Here is a 16,780-nt window from a genome sequence, read left to right on the forward strand (position 1 = left end):
CTAGACCCACATTTCCATTGGTGCCTTACTGGCCAGTGTGTCAGCTGGAAGAACTTTCCCTCTACATCGTGCTGGGGGCCAGGGGGACACAGGAGGTGGTGGGCATCGAACCAGGGTGGTTGTGTGGAAGGAAATCGCCCTGCACGCAGTACTCACTCTGACCCTAAGATTTAAAAAAATGCAAAAAGCCTCTGTTCCAGCATTTTTTGTTTGTGTGTTGAAGGGCCAGAGATTTCCAGGGGCAGGCACCTGAAGGTATGACAACCCCTGGCTCTTTCAGGCGCTGAGCATGGAAGGCTGATTTTTTGAGCCAAAACTTCTGGGTTAGAATTGCTAAGCAAAATGTCAAGTCTGGTTGTGTGTTGTGTAGTCATCAACTGCAGATAGGGGATGTTTGGCCTGGCAGAGCCTGTGCAGGCTGGGGTTGACGGCCACCATCCAGGAATCATTTCTGCGTGTTCTCAGGCAACCATATGCTATACCGGGTTCAAACCTGGACCAGCTGGTGTAAAGCAAGTTCCCTACCTGCTGTGCTGTCTCTCTAGCTCCTGGAATGTTATTTTATTTTATTTCAATTTTTTATAATTTTATTTATTGGATCACCATGAGAGCCATTACAAAGCTTTTGGGTTTAAGTCTCGGTCATACAATGAAACACCCGTACCTTCACCAGTGCCCATTCTCCACCCCCCCAAAACTCCAGTATACCCCATCCCACACCCTCCCTCTACTTGTGGGGCAGATGATTTCCACATTACTCTCTCTATCTACTTTGATTGCATTCAATATTTTCACACCAGACCCACCATTATTACTTGGGATTTTTACCCCAACACTCAGATCTGCTGAAAAGGCAGCAGTGGACAATTTATTTTCTGTTGCTGGTTATGAATAACATATGATGTCGCATGGCTGCAGTAGTGGCTGCGTGATTTTGAAATTCTGAAGTTTTCACAATTAAATCTGAAGGATTTCTGCCATAATCTTCTGGGTTTTGAGATTTGTTCCTGAGTCCCTGGGATCATGGCCATTAAACGGCTTGATCAGGAGCCAGAGAGGTCGCTTGTTGGTGGTGATTCGGTGTCTCATTGGGGTGGAAGGGAAAGGGCCAGCTCCACTTCCATTCCGTGAGCCCCCACATGTCTCAACACTGGGGGCCTAAACCTGACTGTCCAATGGCCTCTGGTGGATGGCGGCGACTGAGCTGCCAAGGGGGAGCAGGTGGAGGACAGCACCCTTTCCCCCCTGGGGTGGCCCGGTGACAGTAACCTACTGTGGGGTCTGGACACATTTCTGCCAAAAGCCATTACATTTCGAGGTTTGTTTCTGAGCCTCTTGGATCATGGCTGTTAAGCAGCTTGATCAGGAGCCAGTGAGGCCGTTCATGGGCGGCGACTCGGGTCTCGTTTTGACGGGGAGGAAAGGGCCAGCTGCACCCCCATGCGGTGAGGCCCCACATGTCTCGTCACTGTGGGTCCAACCTTGACTGTCCAGTGGCCTCTGGAGGATGGCGGCCACCGGGCTGCCAGGGGAACGGGCCAAGGCACGAAACCTATTCCCACCTGGGGTGACTCAGAGCCTGCAACCCACTGCAGGAACTGGACACATTTCTGGCAAAAGCCGTTGGGATTCAGGATTTGTTTCTGAGATTCTTGGATAATGGCCGTTAAGCAGTTCAATCAGGAACCAGAGAGGACTTGCCTCCAATTCTATAGCTGAGCCGGAGGTGGTTTGTGGGTATGTCTCCCACATACCTACCTTTTGGCCTTTTACTTTCTTGGTAAACTTGGTAGACAAGTTTTTCGGGTCTGGCCAAAAGCACAGCAACAATTTTGGGGTATCTGGGAGTCTGAAGGCGCCATCAGGCTCCTAATGCACTCACCTCACAGGTACAGATTGACCTGCTGGTGGCTCCATCCCTCCTGGAATATCATTTCAATCAAATTATCCGGAGTTACTTGCAAGTGACCCTCATCAGAAATACTCATCACCAATGTGGTTGGCAGTATTTGAGATAACCTGAGCACACAACTCTCTGGCATGGTGAATGGTCTCTCATTTCTGGAGACAGGAGAGTAGGGGCAGGGCATCAACTCAGGGCTGGGCCACATATTTGATAGGTGGGAGCCCGGGTAACACTAAGTGCTGTTGGACTTGCCTCAACCAGCAAAACTCTGACACAGAAATGTCTCTGAATCTGGGATGCGCGTTTCATTGAGCACATCTGGAGGGTCTTAGGACTCAGTTGAGTTTGGTGCACAGCCTGTAGACCCTGCAGCCCTACCCTCTCTCTGGTTACTCCCAGCACTGGGTTCAGAGCCGTGGGTGTGCCTGTGATGGGGTTCAAGAGTGATCACAGCAGCAGGCCACGGTGTGTGGAGAATATCCACAGGCAGAGCAGTGTGGAGAGGAACCTCTCCCAGGAACATGTGGGCACGGAGCATGGTGCCAGAGGAAGGGACATGGTAAGAGCAATGGGTAAGGAAGGAGGGGGGCTGGGCCAGTGTCTCCAAGAGGGCAGTCCAGGGCCTCCATTGAGATGGCACACCCGTGATGGTGGGGGAAGAGCGGGGCCATGGGGAATGGTCAGGGGTGACAGAGCTGTGTGCTGTGTGCAGAGGGAAGCGTGCTGACTGGGCTGGTGTGTTGTGCAGAGAAGGGAATGTCCAGAACTTCTGGGCAGCCTTTAGGTTTCTGGGTTTGGATGAGTAGCTGTGAGGATCTGAAGAGCCCCAGGAGGCACGTGTGGAGAGGGATGTCCAGGGCACTGTGTGGGACGTGTGGCCCTGCAGCCCAGCTGCGAGTGTGGAGACGCTATGTCCCGGGTCCACCGGGAGTGGGCAGGAACGGTCACCTTGGGGACAGGTGTGGGGGCCAATCAGAGGACGTGTTTGAGGAGGTGTGCGGGGCCCGCTGGTGCCAGGGAATTGGGTTGGCGGGAGGAATAGGATGTGATGTGCAGGGCGGGCACTTAGGGCCTGGTGTGGGGGCAGGAACGGCCCTGGCCCTTGGGCGCCTTTACCCAGAGGCATTTCTCATTCTCCCTCCAGTGTTGATTCATTTCTCTCACTGCCCAGCCGTGAAGCTGATGAATGTCATTTCACCGAAACAGGAAGCTTAGTGGGGGCTTTCACAGACTGCTGTGTCCCAGGAAGGGAATTTCACTTGCACATTGACCAGATCAGATCAGAGGCTGCAAATGCAAGGCCCCTTTATTGCTAACTCGAGCTAGGGTCCGAGTCGCATCCAATGCAGTGGAGTCTTGACAAGGATCCTGACTGTGAATTCCAGGGAGCTTATAAAGTTTTTGGTTATATAACAGCCTTTTTTCTAGGAACTGGCAATATGTTTCCAATTCTGGTCCCTTTCCCATCCCGTGACTTCAGAGCCCAGCATTATGTTTCCAATTCTTGGTCCCTGTCTGGTTCCATGACTCTACTCCCTAGGCCCTCTCTAATTGGTTGGGCACCACGGCCCATGCCCTGTACTCTGATAGGCTACTGCCATGAGGTGGTCTACCTGCCCAGGGTGATACGGTTTTCTGAGAAGTCAGGACTTTCTGATGGGGGAGACTGAGACTTAGGCCTGCTGTGTTTCAGTCTTTTTTTAAAAAAATTTTTATTAGTGAAACACCGTGAGGTAGAGTTGTAGACTTACAAATGTTGTGCTTGGGTTTCAATTATGCAATGATTGAGTACCCATCACTCCACCAGTGCCCATTTTCCACCACCAATGATCCCAGTATCCCTCCCACCCCCATTCCCCCATCCCATCCTGCCTCTGTGGCAGGGCATTTCCTTTTGTTCTCTCTCCTTTTGGGTGCTGTGGTTTGCAAAAGAGCCATTGAGTGGCAATCAAGTTCGGTCTATAGTCTACTTTCAGCATGCATCTCCCATCCTGGGAGGATCCTCCCAACACCCTTTATTTGGTGCTCCCTTCTTTATCTGACCTGCCATTTCCCCTAGCACGTGCGGCTGGCCTTCAAGCCATGGAATTAACCTCCTGGTACTTATCTCGGCTATTCTTGGGTGTTAGTTTCCTATTTTACTACTTTATATTCCCCAGATGAATGCAATCTTTCTATGTCCCTCTCTTTCTGACTCATTTCGCTTAGCATAATACTTTCCGTGCAGTACCACTTGTATATAAATTTCATGACTTTATCTTTTCTAACAGCTACATAGTACTCCATTGTGTAGATATACCAAAGTTCCTTTAGCCAGTCATCTGTTCTCGGGCACCAAGATTTAGGCCTGCTGAGTTTCAGTCTTAAAGTGGAGCCTGTCATGGCTCAACTCAGTCTCACATTCCCATCCCCCCTTTTATTCTTTTAGCTACAATGAGGAATCTTCCTCATGCTGACTGTCGATCACCTGATAGTGCTGTCGCAGGACCATTAACTGCACAGTATTAAGCCTGTCCTTAATAAAGGCAGTAAGCTTATTTAGTATGCAACGAGGAGACTAGTACTGGCACACAGCTGTTACCTGGCCATGGGAACTTTCCTCTAACGAGTTCCCTTTCCTGATATGGCCTGCAGAATGAGGCCCACCTTCCTTTCTCCCCCGTTATATTTGGCCGAGTTCTTTCCGGAGGAAACATTAACTGTAGTATTCAGTCCAACGGCTTAAAAAATTGGTGGTGGGGGTGTCTAAAATAACCACATAAGGCCATTTTCAGTGAGGTTTCAGGGTTCTACTGTTATGCTCCCGGATCCCCACCTAGTCCTCCGGTTCCAAATCCTGAGTGGGACCCTCCTGCCACTCTGATCATTCTGGTCCCTGTATAGTTCCCTAATATCTGGCCATATATCCTGGTGGACCACATGGAGAGCCATTACAGCCACCAGGAGCTCTCCCGATTTCACCCATGGAACTGGCTGGGGGGCCTATAGGAAATATAGGTGGGGAAGACCCATATAAGATTTCAAAAGGGAACAAAGTTTTAGGTTGTCTGTATTTATATTAGAAAGATGGTCAAATATTCCCTCTAGGTTTCAGTTTTATCTCCTATTTTTTTTCGTAATTCTTGAGACATAACTCTTCTACCTGAATACTTTTTTTTTTTAGTTTTTATTAGTGAAACACCATGAGGTACAGTTGTAGATTTACAAATTTTTGTGCTTGGGTTTCAATTACACAATGGTCAAACACCCATCCCTCCACCAGTGCCCATTTTCCACCACCACCAATCCCAGTATCACTCCCAACCTCAATCCCCACATCCCACCCTGCATTTGTGGCTGGGTATTCCCTTTTGTTCTTTCTCTCCTTTTGGGTGTTGTGGTTTGCAAAAGAGGCATTGAATGGCAATCATGTTTGATCTTTATTCTACTTTCAGCATGCTTCTCTCATCCTGGGAGGATCCTCCCAACACTCTTTATTTGGTGCTCCTTTCTCTATCTGAGCTCCCTTTTTCCCTAGAATGTGTGGCTGGCCTCCAAGTCATGGAGAAAAACTCCTGGTTCTAATCTTGGCCACTCTTTGTTGTTAGTCTCCTATTTTGTTACTTTATGTTCCCCAGATGAATACAATCTTTCTATGTCTATCCCTCTCTTTCTGACTCATTTTGCATAACATGATACTTTCCATGTAGTACCACTTGTATGTAAATTTCATGACTTCATCTTTTCTAACAGCTACATAGTACTCCATTGTGTAGATGTACCAAAGTTTCTTTAACCAGTCATTTGTTCTCAGGCACTCAGTTTTTTTCCAGATTCTGGCTATTGTGAGAGTGCTGCAATGAACAAACAAGTGCAGATGTCACTTCGACTATACATTTTTGTCTCTCTGGGATATATTCTCAGTAGTGGTATTAGTGGGTCAAATGGGAGCTCAATTTCTAATTTTTTGAGCATCATCCATACTGTTTTCCAGAAGGGCTGAAGCAGTCGACATTCCCACCAACAGTGAAGGAGTGTCCCTTTCTCGCCACATCCGCGCCAGCATTGGTTGCTTTTGTTCTTTTGGATGTGGGCCAGTCTCTGAGGTGTGAGATGGTATCTCATTGTGGTTTTGATCTGCATCTCCCTGATGATTAAAGATGTAGAGCATTTTCTCATGTGCCTTTTAGCCATTCGGATTTCTTCTTTAAGAAACTTTGTTTTCATTTCGTCGTCCCAGTTATTCATGGAGTTGGATGTTTTCTTCTTGTGGAGTTCAACCAGTACTTTGCAAATCCTTGATATCAACCCCTTGTCGGATGTGTATTCGCCGAATATCCTTTCCCATTCTGTAGACTGTCTTTATATTTTGATCACTGTTTCTTTGGAGGTGCAGAAGTATCTTGGTTTAAGATAAACCCATTTGTTTATCTCTGTTATCACTTGCTTGGCCAGTGGTGTGACATCTTTGAAGATACCACTAGCTTCAATGTCATGGAGGGTTTTGCCAACTTTGTCTTCAATGTACCTTATGGGCTCCGGTCTGATGTTGAGGTCTTTAATCCATTTTGATCTTACGTTTGTACCTGGCATTAGGCAGAGATCTGAGCCCACTTTTTGGCATATAGCCGTCCAGTTTTGCCAGCACAATTTGTTAAAGAGGCTTTCCTTGCTCCTCTTCACTTTTCTTCCCCACTTTTCAAGATTAGATGATCATGTGCTTGAGGGGAGATGTCAGTATACTCAACCCTGTTCCATTGGTCTGCAGCTCTGCCTTTGTTCCAGTACCATGCTCTTTTAACTGTTACTGCTTTGTAGTAGAGTTTGACGTTAGGGAGATTGATTCCTCCCATTTTCTTTTTTCCTAAGGATTGCTTTAGCTATTCGTGGGGGCTTATTGTTCCATATAAATTTCAGGAGTGTTTGCTACAATTCTTTGAAGGATGTCATGGGTATCCTAATAGGGATCGCGTTGAACTTGTACAGTACTTTGGGAAGTATTGCCATTTTGAAAATGTTAATTCTCCCCATCCATGAAAAGGAGATATCTTTCCATTTCCTCATGTCCTCTTTTATTTCCTGAAGTAGCGCTTTGTAGTTTTCTTTGTACAGGTCCTTTACTTCCTTAGTTAAGTTGATTCCTAGGTACTTGATTTTCTGGGGCACAATTGTGAACGAGATTGTTTTATTCAAGTCACTTTCTTCTCTATCACTATTTGCATATAGGAAAGCTATGGACTTTTGGGTATTGATTTTATAGCCTGCAACTTTGCTATACAAGTATATTGTTTGTAGGAGTTTCTTGGTAGAGGTTTTAGGGTTCTCTAAGTATAGTATCATATCATCTGTGAATAGTGAGAGTTTGATTTCTTCCTTTCCTACCTGGATGCCCTTAATATCTATTTTTTGCCTAATCGCTATGGCAAGTACTTCCAGTACTATATTGAACAGCAGTGGAGAGAGTGGACATCCTTGTTTCGTCCCTGATCTTAGCGGGGAGGCTTTCAGTCTTTCCCCATTGAGGATAATGCTTGCTGTAGGCTTGTGGTAGATAGCTTTAACTATATTGAGGAAAGTTCCCTCTATCCCCATTTTGGCGAGGGTTTTCATCATAAACGGGTGCTGGATCTTGTCAAATGCTTTCTCTGCATCTATTGATATGATCATATGATTTTTATTTTTTTGTTGATATGATGGATTATGTTGATTTATTTCCGAATGTTAAACCGTCCATGCATCCCTGGGATGAATCCCACTTGGTCATGGTGTATGATCTTTTTGATGAGTTGTTGAATTCTATTTGTTAGTATTTTGTTGAGAATCTTCGCATCCATGTTCACCAGGCCTGTATTTTTCTTTTCTTGTAGTGTCTTTGTTTACTTTTGGTTTTATGGAGATATGGGCTTCAGCTTCATAGAAATTGTTTGGGAGTGTTTCTGGTTTTTTGATTTCCTGGAAAATCTTGAGAAGGACTGGTAATAGGTCCTCTTTAAATGTTTGTAAAAATTCGCTAGTGAATCCATCTGGACCTGGGCTTTTGTTTTTGGGAAGACTTTTGATTACAGTTTCAATTTCCTTGATGTTAATAGGTGTATTCAGGTACTCCCGATCTTCTTGATTCAGCCTTGGGAGACTATAGGAATCCAGAAATTTATCCATTTCTCCTAGGTTCTCTTGATTCATGGCATACAGACTTTCAAAGTAGTCTTTGATGATCTTTCGAATTTCTTTGGTTTCTGTTGGGATATCCCCCTTCTTATTTCTGATTCGGGTTATTACGGTTCTCTCTCTTTCTTTGTTAGTGTTGCTAGTGGTTTATCTATGTTATTTATTTTCTCAAAGAACTAGCTCTTGGTTTCATTGATCTTTCAGATCTTTTTTTAGTTTCCATGTTGTTGATTTCTGCTCTAAGTTTTATGATCTCTTTTCTTCTGCCTGATTTGGGCTCCTTCTGTTGATCCTTTTCTAAGATCTTGAGATGTTTAATCAAGTTGTTTATGTGCATCCTTTCTTCTGTCCTGAGATATGCTTGCAGAACTCTAAATTTACCCCTTAATATGGCTTTAGCTGCATCCCATAAGTTCTGGTAGCTTGTATCTTCATTCTCATTTGTTTCCAAGTAACTTTTGATTTTGTCCTTGACTTCCTCCCTGACCCACTCGTTGTTCAGCATTGAGTTGTTTTCTTCCAGGTGTTTGATTTGGTTCTCCGTGTCTGTGTGTGATTCACTTCTATTCTCAGTGCATCATAGTCTGAAGCCAACATGGTCGACCCGAATTCAATTCCTCCGCCCCTCTCAGAGAGCCCGGCAAGCTACCGAGAGTATCTTGCCCGCACGGCAGAGCCTGGCAAGCTCCCCGTGATGTATTTGATATGCCAGACACAGTAACAACAAAGTCTCCAATGGAGACGTTACTGGGCCCGCTTGAGCAAATCAACGAAAAATGGGAGGGCCTTTACCTTTACCTTTACCATGGTCTGAAAAGATTGTTGATACTATTTCTATCTTCCTGATTTTATTTTGGTATATTTTGTGGCCTAGCACATGGTCTATTTTGGAAAATGTTCTGTGTGCACTGGAGAAGAATGTGTATTCTTTCTTTTTGGGGTGTAAAGTCCTGTATAGGTCTATAAGTCCTGTTTCTTCTATTTCTTCTTTCAAAGCCAATGTTTCCTTGCCGAGTTTTGTTCTTGTTGATCTATCCAGAGGTGATAAGGCGATGTTGAAATCTCCAGCTACTATTATGTTGTTAGCAATGTCCTCCTTCAAATCTGTTAGCAGTTGTTTTAAGTATTTAGCTGTTCACTCACTAGGTGCATATACATTTACGAGTGTGATTTCTTCCTGTTGTACGTATCCCTTGATGAAGAGAAAATAGCCTTCACTGTCCCTTCTAATCTTTGTCAATGTGAAATTAATGTTGTCGGATACTAGTATGGCCACTCTAGCTTTTTTGAGGGAGCTGTTTGCTTGCAGGATTGTTTTCCATCTTTTAATTTTGAGTCTGTGTATGCTCTGACTGTTGAGATGAGTTTCTTGTAGGCAACAGAATGTTGGATTCTGTCTCTGAATCCATTTTGCCACTTTGTTTCTCTTAATTTGTGCATTTAGACCGTTGACATTAAGAGAGATTATTGTTATGGGGTTTTGTGTCATCTTTCTTTAAGGATCGTTGTGCTTTTACAGTTTCTCTTGTCTTAGAGTAGCTCCTTTAGCCCTTCTTTTAGGTTTGATTTTGAATCTATGAAGTTCCTGAGCTACTGTTTATCTAGAAAATAGTGTACCGTTCCTTCAAGTTTGAGTGAGAGTTTAGCTCACATAACTTAATCACCTAACTTCCCGTTAATCGTTGATTTGCTCGAGTGGGCTCCAGTTACGTCTCAATTTGTCCCTCTCACGTGCTAGTGTGGCCCGAAGGCATATGTTCGCTCTAGGAACATGAAGAGCCTCAAACCGATCGTTCACGATCTTGATGAAGAAGTCTGGCCATCTGGTAGGTGGGTGGCCACGTGGTTTTTTGACACCCCATGGAATCCAGTCGGTAACATCTCTAGTCCAGCGGTCCTCTTTAAATCTCATTACGTGACCAGCCCATCTGATTTTTGACACCTTGGCAAACGAGACAGCATCCCTGATTCTTGATCGTCAATCGATGTCGGAACTCCGGATTCTTTCTCTCATATAAGTGAAGCGTGATATTCCAAGCATAGCTCTTTCAATTCCTCTTTGGGGGACCTGAATAGCGTTCTCATTCTGTTAGCGTAGGACCCAGGTCTCTGAGGCATATGTTAATGCAGGAAGAACAGTGGAATCAAAGATATGTGCCCAGAGCCAGAGGTTCTTCGTCCTGTTAGCTATTTCTTCAACGTTCTTGAAGGCGTTCCAAGCCGGTCTCTTGCTCCTGCGCAGCTCGGGTGCCAGGTCATTTGTCATGTTGACGTCTCGACCTAGGTACACATAGCTGTTGCATTCGGAGATGGTCGTTTCATTGAGAGCGAATGGGGCATCAGGAACAAGGCTGTTTCTCATAAACATTGTCTTTGTAAGATTCAGCTGTAGTCCCACATTTCCACATTCGCGTTCGAAGTCAGCCAGCATTTGTGCCGCTTGGCTGATGTTTGGTGTTATTAAAACAATATCATCAGCAAAGCGGAGGTGGTGTAGTTGCTGACCATCTATCTTCAATCCCTTTCCTTCCCATACCAGTCGTTGCATAATGTTCTCGAGGGTGGCACTGAAGAGTTTCGGTGAAATGGTATCACCCTGCCGCACCCCTCTCTTGACATCAACGATCACTTCTTTGTAGAATGGTGAGATCCTGGTAGTGAATCCACAATACAGCTCACGGAGGATCTTGATGTATTGAGCTTGAATGCCCTGATTGGCTAGGGCTTCAATGACCACTTCCATCTCAACAGAATCAAAGGCCTTCTTTAAATCAATGAACGTTAAACAGAGCAGCATCTTGAACTCCCGAGAAACCTCAATGAGCTTGGTTACCGTGAGGATATGGTCGATGGTGCTGAATCCTTTGTGGAACCCGGCTTGCTCGCATGGTTGTCCTTCATCTGGTGTTCTGCTAATCCTATTTAGGATGACTCGAGTGAACAACTTGTAGATGACAGACAATAGGCAGATCGGGCTATAGTTGCCAATGTCATGGATGTCTCCCTTCTTGAACAGTAGTATGGTGTTGCTGGTTTTCCATTGGAATGGAACCTTGCATTCAGACAGGTAGCGTGTGAAGAGCCGAGCCAGTGTATTGATGAGTACTGATGGCAGGTTCTTCAGGTGTTCAGGTCTGACCTTGTCTCGGCCGGGTTCTGTTTGTTTCTTCACTGACGAAGTGGTGTGTCGGATTTCAGAAGGAAGAACATTGGGAACGACATATCCATCCTGTGGAATTTGGTATGTTGGCAAGTGGACATGGCTATCAAAGAGATTTGAGTAGAAGTCATGGATAATCTTCTCCATTGCCGTTCTGGAGGATGTGATAGATCCATCAGGATGTCGGAGGGCAGTCATTTTAGTCCTGTAGTTGGCGAATGACAGGTGGGCCTTACGAATATTTTTCGTGGCTTCTGCCACATCTACCAACATCTCTGCTCTTCTCTTTTTGACGTCTTCTTTGATCGCATCTCTGAACTGTTTTGCGAGCTCAGACGTTATCTTGCAGTTGCCTGAGGAATGCACCAAACCGTTTTGGCGAATAAGCTCAAGAGTTTTTGAAGAAAGGCGTTTTTTTGTGGCTATCTCTCTCTTGGCGTTCCTCGCACAATCATGGAGGTGCTGAACCAGTCGATTGTATTCCTCGTCAATGTTGTCAACAATGGCATCTTACCATGTTGCCGCAATAGTGCCAAAGAGCTCCCAGTTGGTGGTCGTTCTGGGAGTTCTCTTTTTAAACTTTGCAGCCCTTTCTCCCCGTTCTGTGAAGTAGAATTTTGCATGAAGGAGATGGTGGTCTGATCCCGTTTGGAATTTTGGGACATCAGCGACATCGGTCATGCAAAACCGTCGATTGAATGTGGTGTGGTCTATATCCTTGTGGAATTGTCCACCGGAAGACTCCCATGTCCAACGTTTAGATTCAGCCTTTTGGAACTGTGAGTTACCATGGATGGTCTTGGGCGACATGATGAACTCAGACAGTCTCTCACCCTGTTCGTTCCATTCTAGGTCATGGGTCCCAATGTGAAGTTTTTCAACTGATCTTCTCGTTTCTATCTTGGCATTAAAATCACCCACAATGATCTTGTAGAAGGTGCGGTCTTCTTTATAGAACTTCTCCAGCTCCATGTAGAACTTCTCAATTTCTCTTTCATCATAATGAGATTTTGGTGCGTAGACAATGAAGATAGAAACTGCCGGCAGTGAGCCACATCTATTCAAATGTAAATGTCTGATTCGGGTTGTTAGGCGTTCAAATGAATCAATGCTCACGGTCAAGTTTGTGTTGACAAGGACACTGACGCCTCCGACACCTCTTTTATCCCTTGTTCTGAGGAACAATACTTCTCCAGTGTCGCAAATGGCATGGTGAGATTGGTGCCTTCTTGTCTCAGTCAGACCAATGATGTCGTACTTGATCTTTCGCACTTGTACCATCGTCCTTTATGGATGCATCTGATGCTAGCGTATGTGCATTGAAAGGACAGACGATCATTTTTGTCTTCCTTCATTGTGGCAACCTAGTTTGGCCTTGAGATTTTATCGGCCTCTCCTTTCTCATCCTTCTTAGTGCTGCCACGTTGTTGAAGCCTTCAGGGTCAGGTGAATGAGACCCATTGTAATTACTGGTTTTGGCATATCAAATACAAAATGGATAGCTTGCCAGGCTCTGCCGTGCGGGCGGAATATTCTCGGTAGCTTGCCAGTCTTTCCGAGAGGGATAGAGGCTTTTGGGCGACCTCTAATCACCCTCATAGGTGTTGCCATATTTAAACCCTATCAAATATGATACGGCAATTCCGGCAATTCCGGAAGATGGGTATTTAGTGTCTTATGATGAGAGTTAGATAGAGTATTTTGGTGAAACATTCATTTCAGTGAGTTTTTTCACTATATCCCGCCATTACCTTCGGGCTTGGAGGGTTTCCTCTGATAGGTCTGCTCTGAATCTAAGGGGAGCTCCTTTCTATGTGGTTTCCTTCTTTGACCTTGCTGCTTGCAGTATTGTATCTCTATTGGCAGCATCGGTCTTTCTAACTATGATATGTCTTGGAGTGTTTTTGTTAGGGTCTCTTTTAGCTGGCACCCTTCGGGCTCCTTGAACACAAATGGCTGCATTGTGGAGCTCTGGGAATTTTTCAGCAATGATTTGTTTCAACGTGTTTTTTTCACTGGGATTGTTTCCCTGAGCTTCTGGTAGTCTAATGATTCTAATGTTGTTCCTCTTGGAATCATCTCCTAGGACTCTGATTCTCTGTAGAGCTGTTTTGAGATCCCTTGCCACTGTTTGTCCTTGTTGGCTTTGGTGCAGCTGATCATCCAGCTCACTGATTCTCTCTTCAGCTGCAGTCATTCTACTGGTGAGGGCAGAGACCGAGTTTTTTTTTTATTTCATCTATGGAATCTTTTAGTCATGACATTTCTGCTCTCATTTCTTCCTGTAATTTGTCTTTTTTTGTCATATTACTGGATATCTGTCTGTTTCATTGAGTTTATTGAACATCTTCATGACTTCATATCTGAATTCTTTGTCAGAGAGGTCCCTTAGGTAAGCAGTATCTACAGAGACTTCTGGATTATTTTCGTCCTCCCCATGTGTTGGGGATTTGCGTTGTTTCTTCATGGTGGTGTGTAGGTATGGGGACTTGGTTTGTTGGTATGGCTAAACTACCTGCAGCTGCCTGCTGAAAATTGGGCCACGCCCACTTCTGAAAAGATTAAGACCCCGCGGGTATACCTGGTGTGTGTGGAGTGAGTAAAGACTGGGTAGGGTAGAAGACCAGCACAGCTTCTGGTTAAAGCTGCTGTACTCGCAGCGTCCGAGAGGACGCCTGGGGGGATTGCAGGGAGAGGTCCAAGTCCCGAGTTCGAGTACCGGCGGATAAACTGACCTGGGGGGCGGAGAGATCAGCACAGCTTGGGAGACGAAGAGGAAGAGCCAGAATACTTTAAACTTTAAATTCTTCTATACGACAAATACATATTTTGTTTTCTGGCTATACGCTATTGAAAATGCATTCAAAACCTTTAACACTTAAATATTAACTTCCTAACTAAAGACTGTAATCAGCATAATACTGATCATCTCCATTCTCAGCCTTTATTTGCCTTAGCTGAGAAGGGAAAGGGGGTTGAGGGGGCGGGCAGCTGCCTCTGTTCAGCTGCAAGGCCACCAAGGCCAAAGGGAGCTGTTTTCCGCTGCTTGGATCTGAAGCTGGTCTGAAACTTCAGCAAAAAAAGTTGTATCTTTAAAACTTTTACAAAGACACAATGCTGTGACTTCAGACTATTGGGCTGACATCTGAGATTATCCCATTATATCTCTTCACTAAGTAGCTCTAGAATTTTTACTTACCAAAACTTTCAGTGATCAAATGAAACACTGGTAGGGTAAGTTTTGCAACCAATGATATAACTCTAGAAACTCATGTTTTCAACCAAACCATTACTCTTTATACCTGTTTTTAGGTACCACAATAATTTCAACTCCCATTCTAACAGTCTAGTGCAGATACAAACATATAAATGTTTATATATGTTTATATATATAGCAGCATAAGAAAACACTTGAGCTTTCAATGTTTATTAAAAAAAACATGAGATAGCTGTGTTTTAATGGCTTCTGTACCTCTGTTGTTTTTAAAAATAGCCTAATTTTTCATTAAGATTCCCAAAGGCTTGTAAGATGAAGCCTTCCATTCTTTGACCTCTGATTTCACTTTCATTTCAGACTCTAGTTCTGAAGCTCTTTTCTAGACAGTATAGATTCCAAAGCTCAAAAACAATTTCAACTGCTAGTAGCCATTAAATGTTTTTCCAATAAGAAATTTGATGGAGTATTTCAATTCCTCTTTCCAAAAAAAAATCACCGAAAACCTTTTATATTGCTGGGTTGTATATTACTCTGAGCTCTTGTGGTAATGCTTCTTGCCCAAGTTTAAGGATTTCTATTTCTGATTTACACAGACAATTGACTGATTACAAATAGCACATGCACATGTGCACATATTTACAGTTGATCAATCGATCTGACTCTTCAAGAAAGAACTTACAGTCCTTCTTTGACTTAGTTTTAGAAGTTCTTAATTATCGCAAATCATAAGACTTTTACACCAGATACTTTAAGAATTTCACAATTCAAACATGCTTTCAGGCACAAAAAGAGGCCATTGGTATTCACCAAACTTTAAATAGCAGCATAAGACAAAGACAGCATTTGAACGGTCAATGTTCATGAGCATGAGAGGTAACTTAATTTTTATCTCCTCACTGTTTTGCAACACACTTGTTTTTAACCAGGCAGGGGTCTATCAACCAGTTTTTGCCAGATCAGGATGTAAGGGATCTGTCCCGGATGTCCTCCTGGTCCTGGGAAGAAACTTATATCTTTAGCTTTTTAGAATGGTCTCCAGACTAAAAGTCCCTTGAGCTGGTCAGCCAATGATGAAGGCTGCAGAACAAGCCAATTGTGCAGAACAGAAATGTTTTAAGTTTACTCTGCCTAATCTCCAAGGACAGATTACAAGGTCTGCTTTTAAATTTTGAGAAATGATAGGTAAAAAGAGACAGGGGTGTTGCCTGTGCCTAGCCCATGTTCCTTCAGATGAAGTGAGTGATTAATGGTCTGAAAACAGAATGGAGACACAGACTCAAGACATACGCAGTTATTCAAATACGCCACGACGAAAACAGATATCTCGCTAGTCCTCAGTGGACCATACCTGCTCATGGCTCAGCTGGACCCTCTGTGACCAAGCCTACCGAATGGCATCCACCATTCTGGCGTTCCGGGGAGGGGGGGCAGTGAGGACGTCTTCCACACAACCCAACCGGCCTAGGTCCTACGCCAGTCCTCTGTACTCAGGCCCTTCCTCCGACCCCTCCTGTAGGGCACTCGATGGTCAGTCTCATCAACCAACCTACCTCAGCCGCCTCACACCAAGACGAACTTCACTCAGCGAATCCTTCTAGGACAATCTAACTCAGCTGCCTCTCCCCAAGATGACCTTCACTCAGCGGCTCCTTCTGTAGTGATTCAGCCCTTGGAGACTCTGAAAGTCCCCACAGTGCTTATCAGCAAGAAGATTGAGGGCCACTTCGCAATCTGGAGATCAAAGCCAAAATCCCAGAGGTCGAGCCTCCATATGTTGTGCCCCGGGAAGGTAGTTTTGCTCGCACATTGACCAGGGCAGACACAAGGCTGCAAATGCAAGGCTCCTTTATTGCTAGCTCGAGCTAGGGCATGAGTCTCATCCAATGCAGTGGAGTTTGACAAGGACCCTGACTCTGATTCCAAGCAACTTATATAGGGTTTGGTTATATAACAGCCTTTTTCTAGGAAGTGGCAATACGTTTCCAATTCTAGTCCCCGTCCTATTCTGTGACTTCAGGGCCCAGCATTATTTTTCCAATTCTTGGTCCCTGTCTGGTCCCATGACTGTCTATCTAGGCCCTCTCGAGTTGGTTGCGCATCACTAGCCCATACCCCCTATTCAGATAGGCTGTTCCCACGTGGTGGTCTATCTGCCCAGGGAGATGTTGCTTCCTGAGAAGTCGGGAATTTCTGATGGGGGAAACCGACTTAGGTCTGCTGAGTTTCACTCTTAGAGTGGAGCCAGTCGTGACTCCACTTCAGCCTCACAAGACATATCTAACAGGACGGCCCAAATCTAGGCCCTGGCAGGACTCCCTCTGCCTTGAGGCGTTTCCTGACTTGGGGGCTC

Source organism: Sorex fumeus, unplaced genomic scaffold, assembly GCF_029834395.1.
Source record: "Sorex fumeus unplaced genomic scaffold, SorFum_2.1 ptg000033l, whole genome shotgun sequence".
NCBI lineage: Eukaryota > Metazoa > Chordata > Mammalia > Eulipotyphla > Soricidae > Sorex > Sorex fumeus.